The 23,446-nt window shown below is 42.7% G+C and overlaps 2 long non-coding RNA genes across 3 annotated transcripts in view; one reads left to right on the forward strand and one right to left on the reverse strand.

The window, feature by feature from the left end:
- On the forward strand, positions 1–20,458 carry LOC121232642. 2 transcript variants are annotated; one of them, XR_005931480.1, is made up of 4 exons: positions 1–3,560; positions 4,785–6,998; positions 14,712–14,826; positions 15,496–20,458. It is a non-coding gene; the product is annotated as an uncharacterized LOC121232642 (long non-coding RNA). The 2 variants fall into 2 exon arrangements; XR_005931481.1 differs by lacking the exon at positions 14,712–14,826.
- LOC115336098 overlaps positions 11,424–23,446 on the reverse strand; it is a 25,911-nt gene continuing 13,888 nt past the window's right edge. The window contains exons 4-5 of the long non-coding RNA XR_005931482.1: positions 22,055–22,343; positions 11,424–12,561 (exon numbers count right to left, since the gene is read on the reverse strand). This is a non-coding gene — a long non-coding RNA (uncharacterized LOC115336098). The remainder of the gene's footprint in view (positions 12,562–22,054; positions 22,344–23,446) is intronic.

Below are 23,446 nucleotides of genomic sequence, written 5' to 3' on the forward strand. Positions count from 1 at the left end.
CCCTCCCTCCCCCCCCCCAGCCCCGCGCTCTCTCGCTCTCTCTGTCGCCCCGTCGGGCCCCATGTCGGTGCGGCCGGCTGGGCGGTGAGGGGCGGCACTGACACACAGCCCCCGGCGCGGAGCGGCTGGTGGTGGGTAGGAAGGGATGGCCGAGCGCTGCCCTGACTGGAAACCCCGCTGGGGAGGGCCGGGCCGCCCGCCCTGCGGCTCTGCGGCCTGCCCCCCGGCCCGCCGCCGCCGTCGCCTGTGGTGGCAGCCGAGGGAGGGAGGGAGAGGCGGCCCACGGGACGCGTGGCCCTTCGTCCACACGGTCCCGCTTTGGGCTTGGGAGATTTTGGCTGGGGGATGGAGCACGGGCAAGATGTGCTATTTGAGGGGCTGGGAAAACGTGTGAAAGCCAGAGTGCAGAGCCCAGGGTTGCCTTGCGGTACCAGGCCCGTGATGTGTAACCCTGTCGCCAGCCCTGTTAGATGTTCCCAAAGATGCCTCGTGCTCCACAGCAGCGTGTCCATCGGGATAACCGACATCCCTTTCTCTCCAAGTTCTCGTCGGGGTAACGCGGTCCCTCTCTCCCCAAGTTCTTGCAAGCCCCGAGTAGGAGCCCTGGGTTAGTTATAGCTCAAAGACAGGTCAAAAGGACATGACGGTTGGTTTTAAGTTAATTTAGAACATCAAGAGCTGGAAACGTAAATGCCAGGGCAGTCTAAAAGGGGTCAGAGATCCACTGGTGAAGGGTGTTTTAGAAATGCAACATGCTACTCTTTTTACGTGGATTATTACGCCTTTGGATGTGAACAGCCTGTCATTAGCCCTGCTGTAAAAGCAGGATGCCCATTGCCTGCAAATAATTATGGTATATCTCAGCCTTTCGCTTATTTCAGTCCTAAGTAACATAAGGCGCTTTTTTCCCTAGTGTCACCAATATTTTCCAGTTACAAAGGGTTTAACTGATAAAGGTTAAAAATAAATGAGCATTTACGTTACTAGGAAACACTTAGTAAGCAAATAGTTAACGTGGTACGTTCAGATAAAACTTTTGCCCAGAGGAAGTCCACAGCAGAGTGTAAAACTGACAGGAAGTTGCAGTGAGGCTTCTGGCAAGGAGAGTGGGTGTGGAGGAAGCACAGGCTTTCTGTTTGTAGCACAGAGATAGAAAAGGGATAAAAAATAGAGAGAGATTACATTTCCCCAAGTTGCATGATGGAGAGTTCCTTGCTATAAATGTTTGGAGACCGTACAGCTTCAAATGAATGTGTGGGAGACGCTAGAGCTCAGAGCAAATGGAGTCAAAGAGTGACCGGTGAAATGAACTGCCCTTGGTAAGAGAAGCTTCATCTAGATTCAAGGCATCCAGAAAGTGACGCATTTAAAAAATATTTTTCTTTTAGAGTGTTGCTCCCAAATCCCAAACGTCATAAAATCTCTTCCAAAGTCCAGACAAATCTCTTGGTGTTTTACAGCTTAAACCCTTGTGCAGTACTTTGATAATGAATCCCTGTAAATGACGGATAATGCAAGAGAGCTCAGGTTGTGAGAAATCAAGTACATAGAAACCAGTCCTTTCTCAGTGGGGCTTCCTATGCGGGGCAAAAATCATTAATGAGAGATGGCAAAATAGATAAAATACAGCCTCTCAAGTAAAAATCATAAGAGCATCTCATGCAGTTATTAGCTGTATAGCGTGTTTACTCACCAGATAAAAAAACATTTCTGTTTCTTTAGTCTTTTCTGTCAGTAGGTATTATTATCAGCACCCAGAAATATTCAGAGGCAAGGAACAAAAAGAAAGATATATCCTCTGCCCTCACAACTTTCTTCAGTGATCTAGCTTAATCACAAATAACAAGCAGTGTTCCGGGAACAGATGTGTGCCATTACCGTAATAATATTTTACAGTGTGCCTTTAATTGCCCTGTGTTTTATAGGCAGTGGGGCAAATACTGCTCTTTGCTATACAACAAGAAAACCGAAAGGGGCCTTTGGGAGCCTGAGTGAATCTCCCGTGAGCAGATCTTGGTGTTTTGAGTTTCATACAGGGTAATCTGAAACTCTTAAGTATTTTAGAAGAAGTGTATATACACGTATATACACATATGGTTTACTTAATATAGACGTGCTTGGAGATTGATCACTGTAACTAGAAGAAATAGGCAATTAGGATCCATTCTGAGCAAGAGACGGAGTGTTCCCTTTTCCCAACTCTCTCAGCCACATACTTTGAATGTAAATCGGGCCCTTAAGTTTGGATTTTCCTATGAATCATCTAGCTAATCCTCAGCGCAATTCGTAAACCAGCTTTACTCATATCAGTGTGACTGGTGAATAGAAATTGGTGCGCTTGTTAAGCATACTCACCTGGTACTCCACGGGGCTTGTTCTGCTCAGCTTGCTAAGCTTTTCACATGTGCCTGAGCTGCTCGCTGATGGTTACTCAAGCAACTGTGCCAGTGCGGAGGTGCTCCTATGATAGAGCAACTCCCCAGAGAACCGGGAATATGGAAGAAATGGGGGAGATAGGGCCAAAGTGCTGTTGTGTTGAATAGAAACAACACAGACGTATCAGCTTTCCTTAGAGGGTCTGCCTGCGCCCAGCATCAACCTGGAGTTTTTAAAAGAAGGAGGTCAAATAGCTAGCCGCCTGCTCACCGAACGAAAAAACAGCAGAGACCTGCTTGTGCCCATAAACCTCACTGACAAATAGACCTTTCCGAAGCACCGTACCAATTGTCCTTTGGGCTGTAACTTCTGTCTCCCAATGTACCAGTTGCCTGCCTGTACTTCAAAACCCTCTTATTTCAATGACCAGTGCTTAGCTGGAGCTAATTCAGCCTGCTCATCACTGACAGGGTGAGCTGTCTGATAATGTCATGTCTGTTGTGAGGAACAGCTACAAGGGAACGTGGAAGATCCCCTCTGATGGAAGAAGAGGAAGAAAACAGTGACACATCTTGTTAAAAAGCTCTGTGGAATTAGTGGGGGTAAAGGGGGAGTTGGTAGGTTATTTGGGGAAAACAAAGGAATATTTTTTTAAATGATGCTTTCATAAAAGCTTGACAGGGTGGCCTTTGGTCACCTCCATATAATTTTTCTAACTTTGCCTGCATTGTTTTCACTGGGGCTGCACGGGTGTTGGAGCGAAGAATGTGGCTCTATGTGTATTGCAGTTTCATTACTGCTGAAATACAGCCATCTCTGGGACAGAATGCAGAGCTGGCTTGTGCCAGCAAACTCTGAAGTTTAATGGGCATGTGGTGCCAGGGAATGTTGTGCTGGCTGCATGCCAACTAGCTGTGAACTTTTCTAGAAATTTGTCCTGAAGGGAAAAGAAATGTCATTCGGTTAATCTAGGAGGTTGCTTTGCTTTCAGAGAGGAAGCAAAGTTCTTGTCTTTTCTGGTGAGTGGACTGAAAGACATTGATTCTTAGCTCGGAGACTCGGTTGTTCCAGCAAGAGGGTGTTTACTAGATCAGAATGTGCTTTGGATCATGAGAGCAATAAGGAGACATCATCTCCAACGCTAAAGAAAAATGTCTCTTATTTCTGAGACATAGATGTGTGAGGTATCGTCAGCATTTTTTATCCTTCAACATGATTTTCGTTTGATATTTCTCCATACTCAGAAGATTTAGTCACGTAGAGTGGGAATACCTGCCTGCCTGAATAGTTCCTTGAGACATTTCAGAGACGTGTCTTCCCGTGCAAACTCGATGCAATTTCTCTGTGTCTTCATATCTGTTGATACAGCTTCAGCCTGAGATTTTTACACTGATAACTAGTTTATCATCTTCACTTTTGACATAGCTTCCATTATACAGTTCTGCATCTTAACCTCTCTTCATTGCATCTTCTTGATGTATTGCCATTTACTAATCAAAGTTGTTTAAACAGGGCTTTAATCACAAGCTCAGCTGAAACTTGAACTCCCAAGATTTTTTTTCCCCAAGCCTTTTTCACTTTCCATATGTCTACCTCATTGTTGAGGAAAATCCTCTGCTCCTCTTCCTCCTCCAAACTATCTTGAATTAATGCTTTTTCCTATCGCTTAGGGATGTTCCATGACTCTTCCAATTTACCTGCCAGTATGTCTTACTGAGCTGACCCTTTTCCCTGCTGTTGGCCCAAATCCTACTATTTGTTCCTATAATACAGCACTCCCTTTTTCTTGTGTTTTGTCTCCCTCCCTAGCTTGTGATAACTGCTTTGAGGAGCAAGATTTACCTTTGTTTTTCTAAGCTGGGGAAGAACAGGCAATGGACCTACTGCAATTTAAATTGTAAATGTCAGCATTTATTTACAGGGGTCTCATTTTTTAATCTATTTTCTCCTGTCTGTGAGAGACTACTTTTATATCACTGCAGTTACGTCAGATAAAGCAAGGAATAGCTGTTTCACAACACGGCTGTTGTGAAAGCACAGTACTCTGAATTGCAGAGAGATTCAAGAAAGTGCCCTGAGCTCTGGAATTTAAACTCTTAAAAATAAGGATTAATTTGGTAAAAGGAAAAGCCGACTTTATTTTATCCTGTGTTGAAAAGATCTTTCAAATTGCATTGGACAACCAGCTGATCAGATAAGGAGCAAGATTGTCACAGCAACACAGCAACGTTAAGTGTTTTAAAAGAGTAAATGAAGAATAATGTATCCAATTGGAACTAGAGAGGGAATGTCATTACCTGGAGCAGAATCTGTCCAGGATATGGGTGAACACTTCTCTCTCAAAAAAAGAGTCACACGTGTTTTAACAATTTCAAAGCTTCAGAAGTTTTACTTCCCTGCTTTTTCAGGAGAACACTTTTAGCAGCACATGATGCACAAAGAAGATTACTACCTTCTGAATCACCAGCTCCTGTGATACCTGGATAGTTCTTCAAAGTCTTCCATGAAAGGACTGGGTACAATGGCAGTTAAGTGATGATGATGACTGATACATTCACAGTTTAGATAACACGGCAGTATAAAGTTCTAAACTGATGCTTAGTTTCCCCCATTTATAATTCTGTGCTCTTCCTGAGAATGTCCTTCTTCACTCTGTTACCAGATACTTTAGAATAATGCGTTGAGCAGAATAGAATAGCCAGAGCAAAGATAGTACTGGGACCTTAGTGGTAGTCCCAGTCAAGTATATGGGAAGTGAGTACTTTTGACTCTGCTTTACCAGAACATGAAAGTACAGAATTTTGACTTGGGAAAAGAGTGTTTATAATTATAACTGAATGTCAGTACCAACATTTTAACTATTGTACCTTTCTTTTGTTCTTTGGTTTTTGATTTTGCATTGTTACTCTTTTTTAGAATACTCATTTATATCCAGATTCAGACTCTGCTGGAGACAGAGGAAAAGCTACTGTTGATTTTAATAAGCTTTATAGCAGGACTTAAATTCAGCCCTTGAGGAATGTGCAACGTTTAGCAATACTTGCATTTAAAATATATATTCACTTCTGGTTTATGTCAATATTAAGACAGGAGCAAGTATATTTAACGATGACAGGTCTAAAAATACTCTGTGTTTTTTGTCCTGCTTCCCCCAGCAGCAGAATTATATCCCAATTAACATAGCAATTTACACTGAAATATAGCTATAGATATGATTTTTTTTGCTTCCTTTCGTTTCTGTCCACTTCAGAATCAAGCCTTAACACAATGGGCCAAAAGCATTCACAGGGAAATCATTAGTTACATTAACAGTTCCTTAGTTTTGGTACTCAGTTTGGTTAGAAGAACAAAATGTACAGCACAGAAAGGAGAATTTATTTCCTAAATTTGTGAGATCGTTTTCTCCTTAGCTTTCTTTGTAGACACGGCCTTGTTCTGCCATATCTTTCCTCTGGCTATGGAAGCTGTTGCTGAAACTACAATCAGGAGAGAGGTCTTAATGAGGATTGTTAAAGTCTACACCAAGGAATACACATGTTCCTTGCCTTTTAAAGCTAGCCAAAAAGCAGGATTTTTTTTTCTCCTTTTCATTAATCTTTTTTGCAAAACAAATGCATTGTGGGTTTTTTAGCTGATAAAAATTTCTTTGTTTTACTTCTTTCTTAATGAGTCAGTAAATGGCAAACCCCTCAAACAACCATTTCATTACAGTGTTTAGCACTAATTCAACTGTATATTTTAGTTGGGAGGCGGTATTTTAGTGAAACAGTATCCCCCAAATAACCAAGGTAAAAAGAGGAAAATGTTGACAATTATGCTGATTTTGGATGAGTGCATGTATTCAAACCATCTCCAAGTAGGTTGCTACATCTGCCACAGGCCATGGCTCACAGTCTGATCTGGAAAAGTTTTGATGCTTTTTCATGTCAGATGAGTGCTATGATCATCGGTGGCATCGGAGCTGTGCAGACATGCTGATGTCCCGCTCTGCGTCCTCTCGCTCCCTCTCGCCATACTCTTTGCAGCTTGCTTGGTTCATTTTAGCCTGTCTTTCGGGGTGGTTTATCAGCTAGTAGGCCTACAACATATTTGCCCCTTTCTGCTGTCACTTTCAGAAGGACTCAGGGGTCAAATCCCTTCTTGTTCTTTAACTGGCCTGAGGTTCTGAATAGATTATTTGTGTAATAGATTTATTTTATGAATCCTTTCATTTAACTACTATGCAGTTCTGCTGAACTTCAAATTGAAGATTTCATAATATCCTATTCCCGTGAGATGTCTGTGTTGTTATATTCAATTTTTATCAATAAAAATACGCATTTGAAATGAAAATGCTGTCCTCTCCAAACCTTTCTTACAAATTCAGAATTGCTTCAAGGTCCCAAGCCTTTTAACTACCTCTGCACTACACAGAATCTTCTATTACAACCTCGAGCAGCAAAAAATTTATTCTAATTTGAGCTCTAGACAGTATTGTAACATTCAGAGGAGGCTGAGTGAAGAGGATCCCTGTGAATCACTACCAAAGATAGGGACGGAATGGAAGCTGTTGCCCTGGTGTTGCGTTTCCTTGCGTGAAGGTGATACTCCTGTTGCCCTGGTGCTGTGTTTCACGTGCTAAGGTGATACTCCACTGGCTATGCCATTTGTGCAGCCTGTTCTGTGTGCCATGTGGCATTTCCAAATTCGGTTCAAGTGAAAGAAGACACAGGGCTATGATTTTAATTATGTAACATAAAATAAAAATTCTATTTTTTTTTAATTATATTGTCACTTGAGTTGTTAGTTTTGCTCCCTGCTTTTCCTAACTCTTGTTGTTTTCTACATTTTTCCTTTTCCTTCCATTCTTCCTTTTCCTTAAAAAATGAAAAAATTATGGGAGTTTCAGACTACAGTGAGGACACAATGGTTTGCAGTAATGGATTTCATGCCATCTTTCTCTAACTCATATAATTTTGTCTAAGCTTTATTATATATCATTCCATTATTTTATAAAACAGCAACTTTCCTCCTCCTTCCTTCTTCTAATCTTTATCTTTTCTCTTGTCTCCCTTTTGCTTTAACACAGCAGTTTAAAGATTGCAAGTTAGTTCTGGGGTGGGGTTGTGTGATATAATCAACTTCAGGATAGTCTTTAGATTTCCTTTCTTCCACTACGATACTGAAATCTATGCTCAGAGATTAGCATTTACTCTTACTTTATTTCTTTATGCTCCTTCGATGATATAAAAAGAGAGGACTGCAGCTTTTTTTCCTGAAAACGCTCTTAGACTCTTAGATTAGCACAATGTTATTTAACAGTTTTGGTATATAACAGTGGATTCAGAGAAAGAGCAGTGCCTTGGAGATAACAGTAATTTTATAGCCAGTTCTTGCGAATAGCTTTTTATCGTTGAAGTGAGTTTTTTTGTCTGTCTTTGGGCATTCAGTAATGGAGGAAAAGCCCTCAGGAGGGAATCCTTCCTTTTATAGAAGAAGTTCTGAGGCGCTTCAGACTTTCCCAGGTTGGCCCATGTCCTGCTCTCCCTGTATCTGCTCTGTTCCAGGCATAACGTCGTATTTTAGTTCCCAGGAACATTCTGTGCATGGTTTAGGCTGTTTGTGAAGGCAGCATGTGTGGGGATTGCAGTATACGGGCACATGGACTCTAGAAAGTGAACAGAGCTGCCCACATTATTTAATGTACAGAGAATACCGAGTGTCATCAATTCACTGGGCCAGTAATTCTCAGCATTTTCCATACCCAGGATTTCTGCTCATCTAGCCAGAGTGTGATTAGATGGCTCTGTCAGATTGCAGTGTAGGGAGGACAGTCAGTCATGACTCCTTGCCACGTACATACATTCATGACACCCATGTTGAAAGGCTGTGCATGTACTTGTCCAAGTCACACTCTGGAGACGTATTTTTTAAATGCTCCGTAATAAGCTAGCTATTCACAACAGAGTCATGAACCATTCTGTCATATAGATGCCTGTCAGCTCTTTACAGCTCATTTCAGGTTTGTTAGTATATTTCCAAGGCGGCTTGGCCCATAATTAGGAATCCTAAACACCACTAATAAGTCTCAAGCCCATTTTCTTTCAGAGTATATCAGTGGCGAGAAGCTTGCCAGCTGAACCTATATGGAAACTGTCATTTCCCTGAAGGACAGTTAAAAACGTATCATATACCCAGTGTCCTGTGGTTTGGTACCAGTGCCACATAAAATAGATTCCATGTAGTTACATGGAATTTGTAAGATGGACAGATCAACCTTAATTCTGCCCTCCTGTATATGCAATCACATAATATATAAAGAAATTACAAAATTCATCAAAGAATATTAAATACATGTCCAAAGTGAAATTGAACTAATTGGTTATTTGCCTACCCACACACTTCATAAACATATACATGGAGGCAAATAAAGAAACACGCAATTTTTGAGACATCAGTTTCCTAATAATTTCTAATAGGTTTTGAGTGACAGCAGTAATAATATTTGGGAAAATGCACCGTAGCTATATACATGTAAACATACTGTTAGGATTGCTCTGGGAATCCTATTTTTGGATTTCCACACTTCTTTGCAATGAAATGTTTGACCTTCATGATGTATTAACATACAGATTTTTTTTTTTTAATTTAATATACCGATGAAATTGGGGCAGAGAACACAGATGACTGCCTCTGAGCCCTCAGGCTCCTGATTATCTCAGGATAACTGTGCCTTCCTGGAGTTGCTCAACTGCTGCATTAACAGTCTTTACTGTGAAGAAAGCAGCGTTAGATAAACATCATTCAGAAGGCTATCTCTAATTGTTTGAGCCTACAGAAATTATTTGCCCCATGCATCAGCAGTAGATAGGTGTGGTTTTCAGATCATCAGGAAATATCTTTGGCTAGTATCAACTCAGTGCTGTGTCATCCTCTTGTTTGAATTGACACTGAGTGTATCACTTACTCATTCTAACGTACTTGCAAATCTTGATTAAATCACAATAGTTAAATGTCAATATATTCACAGTGGTTTTATAGGTTAGGGGGCTACCTACCTTTTTTTGTGTTTGAATATCTCATGCAGAGACAGTAAAGGACATTTATTTATGCCTGGGTGTTGGCTAGCAGATGAGGGTGGCACAGAGAAGATGCAGCACTCAACAGAGCATCCCAGTAGGTATCTTCACTCCCCGATTAAGCAGCTTTTTGAAACAAGCCGCCATCCTCGTGTTTGCAGTCGTGACAGAGGGCAGATCTAGGGAATGAGGAGCTTCTACAGGGCCACCACACAGATTCAAAACTGGCCAGTAACTCCACTGGAGCAGGAGAGCTTGCGGTTGTCCTCTCCGTGTGTTGCTGACAAGGGGTGTTTTGAAGATGAACCTCTTTGCTTCTCAGCTTCACATCTTCAGTGTGTGTTTGCTCCTTTTTACAGACCCACCATTTTGTCCTCCTGCATATGCCACCCAAATCTTCATATAGATGTCCTGCAGTTTTCTCCCTGCTCAAGTGCAGAGGCTGTGCACCCTGTGTCACTCCACGTGGAGTTCATCGCTCCTGTAACTGCCAGCACAGAAAATGGGGATATACCCTACAGGAAGCCTGGCAAAGCAGAAGTGTTGAGGTGCTTGGAAACTCCAACTGGAAGCTCTGTCCCACATAAGTGAGGCCACTATTCCAGTAAATGATATCTATTTCTACTGCGTAAAACTAGGGAAAGATTGGTTTCCTGGGACCATACCATACTTCCAGATTAATTGCATCCAAATGAAATAGAAGGTGCTGATGTTACACTGGCAATATCAGATGTTCCTGTTTCATTTACTGAAAGACAAGTTCTGTTTTATTTCCCCATGAATAACAAGTGGCCTGGTGGCTGCTCCTGGATGTTAGGATCTATCTGAATACAGTAAAAATCAAAGTCATTCTGTGAGAGAAAGAAAAGAAAATATAGTTTGATTGTTGATTACTTTTTTTTCCTTTTTGGGTAGTTTTATGTTAATCTGTCCTCAAAAATACTTTATCACTAACAGTTTGGATATTGATAGAGTATCTATAGCACTGACTTGCCATCAGAATCTATGTCTAGGCTACATTTTATACACTGCTTTTGTTTAGATCTTCTCTCTTGTTTTGTCTCCAGGGAATTTAGTTTGAACTAACATAGCTCCCTTTTTTTTATTTCTCAAATTTTTATTCATATGTGACTCTAAATATCATACCCTGTGTCAAAGTATCCATCACTGCCTTGTGCAGATATGTATCAAAGCACATACATATACACTAATATTTGCCATTTATTTATGCAACACACATTATTTTAATGACATACTACATATACTTACACATACCTATAACATATTTAATTATTATATAGGGCTATGTAATAATAATAATTACTATTGTGTATGAATGTATATGATGAGAAATATCATAAGAGGATTGTAACAACATGCTAGCTATTACTAGTGGTACTTATTTGCAGAGAGGAATTTAACCAAAATAACTGTAGTGGATTACGTGTGCCTGCAAAAGTAGTTGTCCTGGAATTGTCATTATAATTAAAATTCATACCTTACTTTAATCTAGAGAAATGTTACGAGGTACAGAAACCCCATTGTTATTACTAATAGATTCCCCACGAGTTGAGAGATGCATGTTGTGAGCGTTTATCTGTAGGCAGAAGTTGCTGTACTTTTTACAAAGACGACGCATTGCCACGGAAAGGCGTTAACACTTCTGCTCTAACAGTGTGGTTTGTGAACATTGACGGCTTCTGAAGCCTCTCCTCTTTCCAGAGCGAACACTCACAAATCTGCTGTGGGAAGAGATAAATAGCTAGACTTCAATCCCAGCCTGCTTCCACTCCTCTGAACAGCTCATTCAGAAGCACTCAGCTTTACAGACATTTTATCCCGAGGCTTTTATCACTGAAAGGAAGCGGGGACATGACTTCCCTGTTCCCACCGCCTGCTCCCCAGGTTGCGCGTGGGTCCGCTGCCACAGTAGGCTGTAGTCATGTTTCAGCAGCAAAAACGAAACAAGCCATAGCTACAACAAACAGAGAAAGAGGAATAATAATAATAACCTCAGCTGTTCTCAAGCTGTGATAGATCCACGAAGTGCCACTGGTATTTTAGTTGCAAGATGACGATATGTGAACTTGTTTAAATGATACAAAGTAATCCATTATAATTATACTGATTAAAATGGGAAGGATGGCAGAGCAAGCACTTTTGCATCATAGATATTGGCTGTGAGGTTTTAAGGTCTGAAAATCGTTTGTTCAGTCTCTAAAAAAATGCTTCTGTCAGTGCAAAGTTTAGCAGTTTAATGATACCTGCATTCTATGCAACACATATTCCTTCATTTAAACAAGTCGAGGGTCTGATCTCATATTTATGACCAAGCTAAAACTTACAGAGCTCTGAGTGCACAAGGAATGCATAATCAGATTTTAAGACACTCAAATCTTCAGCTCACAGCTGCCTTGAATATCCCTTAACAACATCTATTCCTAAGGCTTCCTCCCAGCTCTGAGGGAGAGGAAAAGATATTAATTAAGGGTGCTACGCCAGTTCATGGCAGCCAGAGATCCAACCTAATAGTTACAGTCCACAATAGAAAGAAGAGTCTTGATGGAGATCTCCAGGATACATATGCTAATTACCCCAAAGATAATTACTGGGTGCAATGGTAGGAGATGATGAGTACTCTTTACTCACACCGGAACCTGTGGACCAAGTGTAAAATGGTGCTGGCTCCTCTCCTACTGGCTGATGAAGTATTAACATGAGAATCAAAGATACTCAGCAATGCTAAGGAAAAAGTCCTATATGAAAACTGCATACATATTAACCAGCAGCTCTTTTGAGCAGAGCAGGAATTTTCAGATTTATATTGATAGCCAAAAGGGGTGCAAGAAACTGGCTGGTAGATTTCAAGTAATGAAAACTTTATCTCTTTCTCCTGTCCTGTCACAGTAATCTAATATTTCTTCTGGGTTTCTCCATTCCACATGTTCTGTATTGTGTCCACAAGGTTTTCCCTATGATCAGTCTGAGATGTCGATCTGCTGAAAGGATTCCTCTGGACCAGAAGACAACTTGGCAATGTGGCCCGTTGTGGCCATCCTGCAAATCTTTTGCCCATGTGTGACAGAAGCTTTCCCGAATGCCCTCAATACATTTATAGCATAGGATACTGCAACACAGAGAGAGAGTGGGGTTGTGAGCTTAAATTGAAGTTTACTCTGTCATCTAACACAACATTTCTGAAAGGATTTAAGAGCACAAGCACATAAGAAATGCCCTACAAGATCAGACCAACGTTCTGTCTGGTCCTGTATCCTGCCTTTGGCACAGATGGGAGATGTTGTACATGTAGAAGAGCAAGTGAGCCCTGACGCTCTCTGTACCGCCAGCATCCAGAACTGTTGCATCGGGGGTGTTGGAGGGTACCTGGTGCTTTTGATACTCATTTATGGACCTGTTGTCCGTGCATGTGTTGGAAGTTGTTCAACTGTTGTTCAGCTGAAACCTGACTACATGTCTGAAAATACTTGAAAACTCAGAGTAAGGTTTGCCACTAATGCTGTGTACTAAGTAGTTGCAGTTTTATCAGCATGAATTCAAGTCATAGGAAAAGACAAAGAAATCAGTTTCTCTCTCTTGCTTCTTGGACTATATCTTTTCCCTTTAAATTCCTTGGTTCCATCTCTTATTTGTAGCACTTCGTCACATTACTGTTGCTGTTTGAGTCCTGCAAGATTCCCAGTCTACCTCTTCGTACACATTTCCTTCTTTCCAGTTCCTGAATATTTTTTGCGTATTAGTTTTTCACTATTTCTTTTCTGTTCTTTTCTGGTTCTTGTACTCATGTTTCCTTTCATACCGCGTATCCACCTTGAAGGAAACAGCTTAGTGTCATCTACCTCATTGCGTTATACTGCATTTATTTCAGAAAGATTTTTCAAAGTAGTTTGCAGAAAAAAAATCTGTGACCCTTCGTGTTTAAACTGGATAGCATATGTGGCTTCTCATGTGGGTTTCTCAACCGAAAGGCAGAGGAAAGCGTTTGTGAACAAATAGTGGTGGCTTCTAATACGTGGGAGAGTTGAGATAGGTGCCTGCGTTTCTGTTACAGTTTTCAGTAGAAACACCGGGTAAGATACAGAGTTATGGGGAGGGGCACAGCCAAAATTTGGAGGCAATCTACTAACCCCCACCTGGCACTGTAGTCTCTTTTGGATGTTTAGATGTCAGTAAGTCTCAGTGGCCAAGTGAGGAGGCACCAGACCAGGTGCCTGAAGCGGTCCCAGGATTTAGTGCCGCACGTCCATCCCTCGCTTGCAGACAAGTTGTGCTCACTGCGAGGTGAGGCTGGTGAGACCCTCGCCCCCGCTGTCCTGCTAGAGATCATCCCCTCTCCAGGGAGGACCAGGGCAACCTGCGGGCTGCGTGTCCAGAGACATTGCTGTGAGGGCCACGAAGCCATGGAGGTCCATCAGGTTGCCCGGGAAGGCGCAAGGCACAGCGGGGAGTTTCCCGGGCTGGGTCCCCAAAGCCGGGCACAAGGGCACGAGCCAGTTGGGGTAGCCCAACCGGGTCAGAGCCAGCAGCTACACGGTGTGCTGTGCAACAGCATTTCCTTCTGCCTGGCCTTATGGTTGTGCTGCTCTGCTGCTGAGATGTAGTCAGCAGTTTTAAAGCTGCTTTAAAGCTGGCGGTCAGTGATCGTGAGGAGTGGGGGACACAGAGATCTACTAACTTCAGTCCTCGTCAGGTTTGCCAATAAGTAGAGTTGGGCCATATCTACAGGTTAACAGTCCTTTGTAATGAATGTTCACATAAATCAGAACCTTAATTTATTAACTGAGCTGAAGAAAACACACCTCCTTCTCTACCATGCACATTTAAAGAGTTCTGCCAATAAATTAAAAATTGCCTCCAAAATACTTTTCATTCCCCACGGATCATACAGCATCTCCAAAGTCTTTCTTACTGTCATTCTCCCAATCTGTTTTGCACTGCTCTTGAACAGAGCTCATACCTAGCAGCAGTTCTTCCAGAGTGCTATGTGTCAACTATAGGTCCTCCTAGGCCTGGTGCCTGTTCTTCTGTTTGTCTTGAACTTAGTCCTCCAGGGATGTAAGCAGACTTGTCATTAAGAAGTAGATGGAGTATAAGGTGTTATCAGTACAACTGCAGGAAATTAAAAAAATAAATACATCTGCATTGTAAGAGAAACGAAGCTCTTAATTATTCAGAATTCATCACCTGCTTGGGACAGTATAGCTTTGTGATTCATTAAAAGCTTCATTTTATTTTGAATTTTTTCCCAACTTTGTACAGTTATATCAACAGTCCCTGTAGGCCTTTCAACCCCACAGTCCGCAAGCAGCTCCACCCTGCAGATGCAGTTTTAAGGAAAGCCACAATCCTTTTATAAGCTAGTTATTATTGAAAGGTAAGGCTACACCTTGGGCACTAATTCTTCCCTAGCTTTGCTACGCGGGGCAAATATGCAGATGGCCTCAGCTTTTCATTATCTCCTGCAGTGCAAAGGGAAGTTTGACCGGAGTCCCCCAGTGAGGGAGCAGACCTGCTGCTTCATGCAGTAAAAAGAAATACTTGCTGTACAAGACCTTCCTTTAATTTTTTTACTAGGGTATCACGGGAAGGTCAGATGAAATCTGGCCCTAGAGCATTTAATCTGACTAATTTTTTTTGTGCAGCTTCTTTCATGTAAACAGTACAGTAAAGCACTTTGCAGAACAAAGGAGTATTTGAGAAGCCTGCTAAAGATGTTGGGTTCATTAGATTCACATAAGGCCAAATTCTGTCCTTCAGGACACACCTTTCATTAGGAGTTAGATCATGCATCCGGGGAATGGAAATTATCCTTTAATGCAGCCGTATCAAAGAGATTCCACTTGACAGTTTTCTCATTTCTTTCCACAATTAGAAATGCTAGCAAAAGCCCTAGAACAACAGTTAGTTTTTCCTTTGATTTATTCCATGTCTCAGGCTTGTTGCTTAATTTTTTTTAGAATTCTGTATGACCATAGGAGAGCCCTGTTTCTGTTGGCAACTTGCAAATGGCTACCTTTCCTCTCCTGCCTTTGCTCTCCCACAGAAACGAGCTCTTCAGTTTCAAACTCTTTCTTGGCCTCTGCAGAATGAGAAGGAAGACGTTGTTCCAGGAAGGGACCCACATGTTGGCGTTCATGGCCCAAGGTCTGTCTCTCGGAGTCAGCTGGGCCTTCCCTGCGAAGACGTGGATGGAGAGTAGAAAGGCTTTGTTGTGTTCCACTAGAGATATGGGGAGGTTGGGGAGGCAGATGGTATCAGCAAGACAAAAAGAAATGAGGCAAATTTGCAGATAAAAAGTCAGTAAACGTGCTAACAGCACTAGGCAGCAATGCACCATCTAACATCCCTCAAATGGCAATTCTGCTTGTTGGGAGATGAAGAAGAATGGACCGCAGAAAGTGTCTAGACTCACATGCTCTCCATGAACATCTTCCACTGCCCACACTGAAGACAGAGTACTGGATGAGATGGATCGTTAGTTTGACTTACTGGGACATTTCTCCTGCTCTTAATTAGGACCTGATATTTGAAATTATTATTGTTTTTCAGTGAAATTTTCATAGCACTTGGATTGTAATAGCGATCATGAATCAAATTAAATAAGGAGAAGTCATGTTTGTCCTACTTTTTATTGCCATAGGGTGCATTTCTATCTTGTAGGTGTTCTTCCTTACTTGCAGCACATCATATAACTATTGGTGTCTCAGTCTGTATTTCTGAGGGGGTGCATCTAAAAGCCACTGCCTGAAGGGAGAGAGGAAGGGAGACTGAGACAGCTGGAAACAGACAATGTACCAGATGTGGGCTCATTCTTTTAAAATCCAAAATTTCTCTTCCAATTTTTAAAAAATCTAGGTTTTATTCCAGGTAGAAGGGTGATCAAGTCTGACACAGTGAGTTTTTTCAGGCTCATATTCTGTTATCAATCTGATTTACCTCACTTAATCCCTTTGGAAATTGTATCTGACCTAATTTTTTCAGCAGTGACTCTTACGGCAAGAACAAATAATAGGGGTGACCCTGTGCATTCCTGCCATATCTCTTTCTCTGTAATGTAGATTATTCTAGTTTCAGTCCACATTCGTCTGTGAAGAGACAAAGTCAAAGACCAGTTCAAAACAGCCAATACACTCCTGCAAATTCACATTTGGCAGTACCGTAAGTGGGTAAATATTGCCAACATGTATTGATTGCTTTTTCTGCTTCAGCCAACAGACCCGAAGTTAACTGCCAAATATTAGTTTTTTTGTAAATGACACCTCACATTGCCTGTTGTTGCATGAGCTGTATCAATTCACTGCGAACCTCACCTGCTCTGAGGGTGTTACTGGCTCTACAGGGGATTCTGCTCTTTTCAACAACAGATTTTGTGATTCCCCCTTTAATCCAAATTTAGAAGAGAAACAGCTTGCTAATAGTGAGACTTCCAGTTATGGCCATTTGCCACCTTTTAGGGAGCTGTCTATCTGCTCACTTGCTGTGGCTCTGCAAGGTGGAAACCTTATAAATTGCTTTTATCTCTCTTGGGCCGTTATTATTTCTCTGTGTGTGCGTGTGTGTACTTGTGTGTGAGTGTTTGTGTAACCTGATAAGATGCCTTATGGTCTACTCTGTTAATACGCCTTCTGTGTCGCTCCTGCTGCAGCCAGCAGCCGAGCTGCCCTCACCACTTGTGGTGGGTGATGGAGAATGCTCAGAATTCAACAAGTGTCCGCTGGCTCAGCTGATTTTTTATCCCCTACAAAGGCAGGCCTGCAGTGCGGAGGAAAGCGCGCTCTGCTCCGAGCAGCAATATTCTGGGTTGCTGATGGTCTTGAGGGAGATGCTGTTTCGGATTCAAAAAACAGATGGAAAAAAAAAATGTTTCCCCAAAGAAGTTCTTTCCCTTTGCCAGAAAGAGACCTGTTTTATGAAAGAACTATGGAGCTGGATGCTGTTGCGTCATCTCGATATGGAAGCTGAGCAAAGGAAATATTTTATTGAGTTATATTGTTCTTACAAGGATTATAAAATAATTACTCCTTCTACTATGATGAGGTCTAATAGGTCCAATATCAATGTCCTAGGCATTACAGAAACATGGCAGAGACATATCCTGCTTTAACAAAGATATAGGCTATTTCAAGAAGATGTGGAAATCGGTTATTGCTGCTTTTGACATGACATTGGTGGTTATTGTGAAGACCCGTATGAATAAACAAAATCAATAATGCAAGATGAATGCCTCCCTTTAACAGCAACTGCTGCATGAAGTAGTTCGTTTAAGAACCCTTTGCCGCACTGGAAGGTGTACGGTGACTTATAAATGCTTTCACTACTGGTTCTTTTTCTGCCATGGTCATTAATCACCTCAAACTTTCATTCAGCTTACTGTTATGAAGAAAATCGTGCTTCTTGTATTGCGTAGCTACAGTGTGATGGGGAAACTTCAGACCCTTCCTCCTCTCACCGAGCTCTTCCTCAGTGCATCTGTGTAGTGGCAGCAAAGGAAATGAGCTTAAGAGCTCCTGGCCTAGCGAGCATTACCTCCGTTAGCTGTTGGTACTGAGAACAGCCCATGTGGGAGAGCAGCTGGAAAAGGCTTGAACACCATCCCTTCACCTCACCTCACCGGTTTTCCGTTCCCCATTCCCCAAAATGGGCTTGAACTAGGAGTGATTTAATTCCATCATGAGATTCCTATTGATTGGATCAATCCCTCAAATAGAAGAAACATCATCCTCAGTTTCAAAGCATTTGTGGTGCTAAAAGCCTCTAGTTTTTTTAATCTTTTGTTTTTAAATGAAGGGAAACTGAGGCAGAAAGGAACAGTAGCACGAGGGACAGAACTTCAAGCAGAGTGGTCTTCCTCCCGTTTTATGCAGGGCACTGTGGAGGTCCTCATGTGGGGTCCTTGTGATAGGATGGATGGTGCAAGCTGCTGATTAACTGTTTTGAACGAGCTTACAGCTTTGCAGTTGGAGGGCTAATGGGTAAGGAATTATTACCTGCTCTTGAATCTCAGTTATGCAATCTTTGTCTCTGGTCTTCTGTGAAGCAAGGAAATTGAAGCAGAGATGAAATTTATTAGCAGGACAAGCTGCATTATGAATGTGGTAAATGCTGATGTCTTATTGCAAATGAGGTATTTGCTAAATAGAAATGCTTTTAAAACAGTATAATCCTTCACTGTCCCTCCAGGACAAACAACTGGAGAGCAGTGATTGCAAAAATCATTTAGGTCATGCAAATCAAGCTCCAGCAGCAGCGTTTCATGCAGTGAGAAAGGAAGGCTAGACTGTCCTATTAAGAAGCCTTGTAATGATAAAACATGATTAAAATGACTTAGAAGAAATTACCAAGTGGGGGTCAAGAAGGGCTAAGAAGGGCAAGCTGATCATGGAAATGTGTTTTTAAATGGACTAATTCCAAGGGAGTATGTTTATCATAGTCACACATAAATGGCTGAACAATAATCATACCAAAATTATGTGAAAATTATCGCCCTTACAGGGTCTGAGGGTAGTTTCGTAGCTTTTTATATACAGAGCTGATTTACATCAAGTGACACAGGGGTCTAAAATTCTCACGTAATGTTTTCACAAAAGATGACGATCAGCTTTCTTCTGGACTTAAATTTAAATGTCACTTGGACAAATATCAAGTTACCCAATATTGTACAGTGTAAGCAGAATGTAACAAAAGGTGCTGCAGCTAATGCTGCTGCAGTAAGCTTTATTGTACAGGGGAGCCAGCTCTGTCATTTGCGGATCCTGGAGATGAATTTCCTTTACAGTGGTGCTGGCCTGCCAGTCCGGCTGAATGAAGACAGTGTAATTGCTTTCTTTAATGGAGCTAAACAATCTGGGATATTTTTTATGGCTGGCAATACCTGCAGGAAACGTATCGAATGCACTGTTTGGTTACAACAGGCTGTGCAGAGGCCCTTCACAACTTGGAGAGCATTGACTCTCCGGTGTTACTGCACAGCAGAGCTGAGAAGTACCTCTTTATAAGCTAATGGTTATAAACCAGATTGAACAGCAAGCTGTCTCTTGGCAAACACCGAGGAGCATGTCTGTTCCTCCTCCCCCCTCCTTCCCGGCCACCCCTTGCTTCAATTCTCAGAATTATTTCTGTTTCCATCTTTCGGAGGTTTTGGTGCCAGGGGCCCAAGGGCGGTTCTGGTGCATGCAACCCCCCAAAGTCAGTGACGCCAGCCCGAAACCACATGCTCACACGACCGCTGAAGCTCGGCTTCGGACTTGCTGGCTCCAAATTTGAGGAATGCAGATTTTTGATTAGCTACCAAAGCAGGAAGCCAGCTGGTTCTGGGGCTACATCAGCTGCTTCCCAGCCTTCCTCACCAACCGCACGTGGATGGTGAGGGTGAAGAAAGGTTCAGGAGGACAATGGCGAGCACGAAGAGGAAGGGACGACCAAGGCTGTCTTTGGCCTGGCCACGGAGTCGTAGCAGGGAAACTGAGAGGCCAATTAGATCTCTACCCAACAGTACGACGAAGAGCACAGGAGCTAATTACGTACGAGGTGTTACTGTGACAACCCACGAGGCAGCGGCTCACTGAAAACAAAGTACGGAAACGTAAAGCTGAAACCAGAGGAGAAAAAAAAAAGAGAAGATAAAAAACATGAAAGAAAGGGGAAAAGAGGTAGAAGAGAAGCAAGAGCAAACGAAAAGGTCGAGATACAATTTGAAAGGATGGGGAGAAAAAAAGAGTTGGTAGTGAGGGGCCAACAGGAGAGATGCATGATCAGAAATGAAGCGTTTGATAGCCTGGTTAGCAAACAAGCTACCAGGATGTGGTGCTTTCATACCGAAGAGCCAGAGATGTTTTGGGTGGGGTTTTTTAATTTGACTTTAACCATCTCAAAGTTAGGTGTTCAGCCTGAGGAGGTCTCCTAGGCTCTGTCAGGAGTCAGCAGAGAGAGACAAGTACGAGGGGAGGCTCAGTCGTTCTGCAGTCGGTGTGGACGCGGTGGGTCCGCAGATGTTTCCTTTGCTGTCAGCGATGGCTTTAATTGAATTGCAGCTCTTTTTGTCTCCTTGCCTTCTCGCTCCCCTGCACTGTCCTGTGACCGGTGCTGGTGAAGCTGTTGTTGGAGGGGGGTGTGCAGTGGATTGCCTTGGGAAATCCGGGAGAACTCTCGTGGGTCCACATCGGTCATTTGATGTGGCGGTCACAGAGCGGCCACGCAGAGTTTGGCTGACCCCGCCGAGGGAGTCTCGTGGAGGCGCAAGCGGGTGGTTGAAAGAAATGGTGATCCCTGGTTAAGCCGTGGCTGCCAGCGGAAAGGCTGCCCGTCCGTTTGCTGTGCTGGCGGGTGGTGACTCGTCCGTTGGAGATGTCTCGGTAGAGAGAGCTCCGACGGCCGGCCTGACCCGGCAGCCTCACTGCTTCACGGCCTTACCCTTTGCCACTAGCGTTTCGTGTCAGCCACTCGCTGCAACCCGTGGTATATCTGGGCTGTAAACGCACGGCCGCAGAATTAGCTGCGTGACAGAGGGGTCCGGGAGAGCGCGAGGGAGCCGTTCCCGAGGAGCGCTGGGCGGTTGTGGTGGGCGGCGGGGGGGTGACGGCTGCGCGGCTCGGAGGCCTTTCGCTACGTCCGATGACATTTCATACGGCAGGAGTTCGCTTCTGTAAGGTCTCCCGTATTCTCCCGGCTACACTCATTTTCCCGCCGGGCTGATCGCTTTGGCAGTGCAAACAGCACCTGTGTCTGCTACCTTCCGTATTTAAAAACTCTTCATATGTACGAATTTGCAATAACTAATTACAGAAAGGAAACTCTGATGCAGCAGCTGTCAGAGGGCAGTGAAAATTAACAGAAACCAACTCAGTGAAAACAGTCTTCATTTGAAACAGCTAAAATTTAAGTATCTGGCCAGCTTGGATTAAGTAATCTATGCTGGGCACAGACCTCCAGCAGTCACTGCACTGCTAATGAGTGAAACAATTCTCTTATTATAAAATCATTATCAGTCAATAAAATGAGCTCAAACCACAAAATAAGAGCAAAGTTCAGGGATCTGAGAATTTATAGTTTAGCCCGATCACTGAAAATGTCAGAAAATTAAAAGAAGCTCCACACAGTGGAACCCAACGCACAAGAACAATCCCCAAGTGCCATGGCAACACTCATGGGCTCTTCTGAAACAAAATGCTGTTTCTAAGGTGAAAGAATGGGGCCTTAATCTTTGCTCCCAGCTCTCCGTGCCCACCTTCATCCCGTAAGTATGCTTCACATAGCTGCTAATTATCTAGCAAAATGCAGGTAGGGAAGACAGAGGTGAACACTTGGCTTGAAGAAAAAAGAAGAGCAACACGAAACATATCTAAATTAGACTATAAAGACATACAATAAGAAAAAACAGTGAGCTAGCATCATGCCTACCAGGCACGCACAGTCCCCTGTGAAGGGCCCATACTGTTTCTAGACCCGACCTGGGCTTGTGCAGAGCTGCCTTAGGAGTTACCAAGAGCGGAATGGATAATCAGTGATGGCTAATTGACAGCTGACTGTTGCTAAAGTTGGCAGTGAAACTAACTGGTGATTTTTCTCAACAAAGGTTATATCAGAGGAAGAGTTTATTACATTACACCTCTCATTTGGCTAGGCTCTGCTCCTTGGGTCTTGGCTTGGCTGGTGTTTATTCAGCACCTTCTTTCCCTTCCCTTTGTTCAAAGGGAAGAGGTCGCTTTTAGGTGGCTTCAGCAGCTCCGTGCTGGGACTCGGCTGGTCCCAGCTTCCCAGCTGGTCCTTGGGCTGCCCGGTTCTGCCTCCTGCACGCACGGCTTTCTGCCTGAAGAGCTGCAGATGGGATCTCTAACACCCTACTTCCTTTCGTGGTGGTTGAAGGAGTGACCGCTTAATCCAATTAATTTGCTCCTAGAGGGTTGAAAAAAGGGCAGATTCACAGCGGTCATGGTAGGGCAGAAAAAGAGGAAACATGTTGGAGAGAAGGGGTTGGAGAAGGTGAAATATTTTGTGTAAAAAGGCACTGCCTGTTTTTTCTTAGACAAATTTTATACCCTAGCCACAGAATCACAGCGTATGCATGGTCCCCTGGAATATGAACAGGTGGTTTATTGTGCTAAATTCAGACTGTTTGCAGCCTCAGGAAGACATTACTGCACCGGTTGATGATGCCGTCACAGTTTCAAGGTGACCTTTGCGACCATACAGGAGAGGAGCAGATACCATGGCAATTCATGTTCTAGGCCAGAGTCCTGAGGAAAGTGAATCCTTGCAAATTCTAGAGCATGACATCAGAAAATATTGAAAATAATTAAAACCCCACAAAAATGGTATAAACCACTACTAAAAAGAGAGCAAATCTATGAATCATAGATTATAGATACATCGATTTAAGACACAGCAGTAGTGTTACTTAGGATAATAGTACTTAGCTCTGTTATACAACTCTTTTATTTGTAGATCTTAAAATTCTTTATAGAAATGAAGGAAATATACCTTTGTTTTGCATATTACAGATATCAAGAGGATTGAATGACAAAGAAGCCTCATGACTAACCCATGGAGAAACACTGGGTCATTGTCGGTCTGGGTCTAGCCTAGACCTTTTTGTATGCCAAAAATCATCTTAATCTGTAGGTTTTGTTGGAAACTGATGCATATCAGAGTCTCCTGTAAGAAACCTTTGGGTCTCTGGTGCACTGCCAAGGCTATAGTTTCAGGCCTAACATATTTAGGATACCTCACAAATGGGCTAACCTTGTAACATATGCTTGCAAACTCTGTAACTAGGCAACTAAAAAAAGAAAAAAACCTCTATGGTGGTTATCCAATTTGTCTTAGGAAACCCTTGTCCTGCTGTGCAACTTAAATCAAGAGATGGTGTTGCAACAGAATTACATTTTCTCTTAAATTATATTGTGTCATAATTCATGCAACTGTATTATCCTAGTTTTACCCTGAACCACTGGTCTGCATTGTATCTTCCACAACAGAGAGGCAAAATGCTAATTTTT

The sequence above is a fragment of the Aquila chrysaetos genome, chromosome 26 (genome assembly GCF_900496995.4).
Source record: "Aquila chrysaetos chrysaetos chromosome 26, bAquChr1.4, whole genome shotgun sequence".
NCBI lineage: Eukaryota > Metazoa > Chordata > Aves > Accipitriformes > Accipitridae > Aquila > Aquila chrysaetos.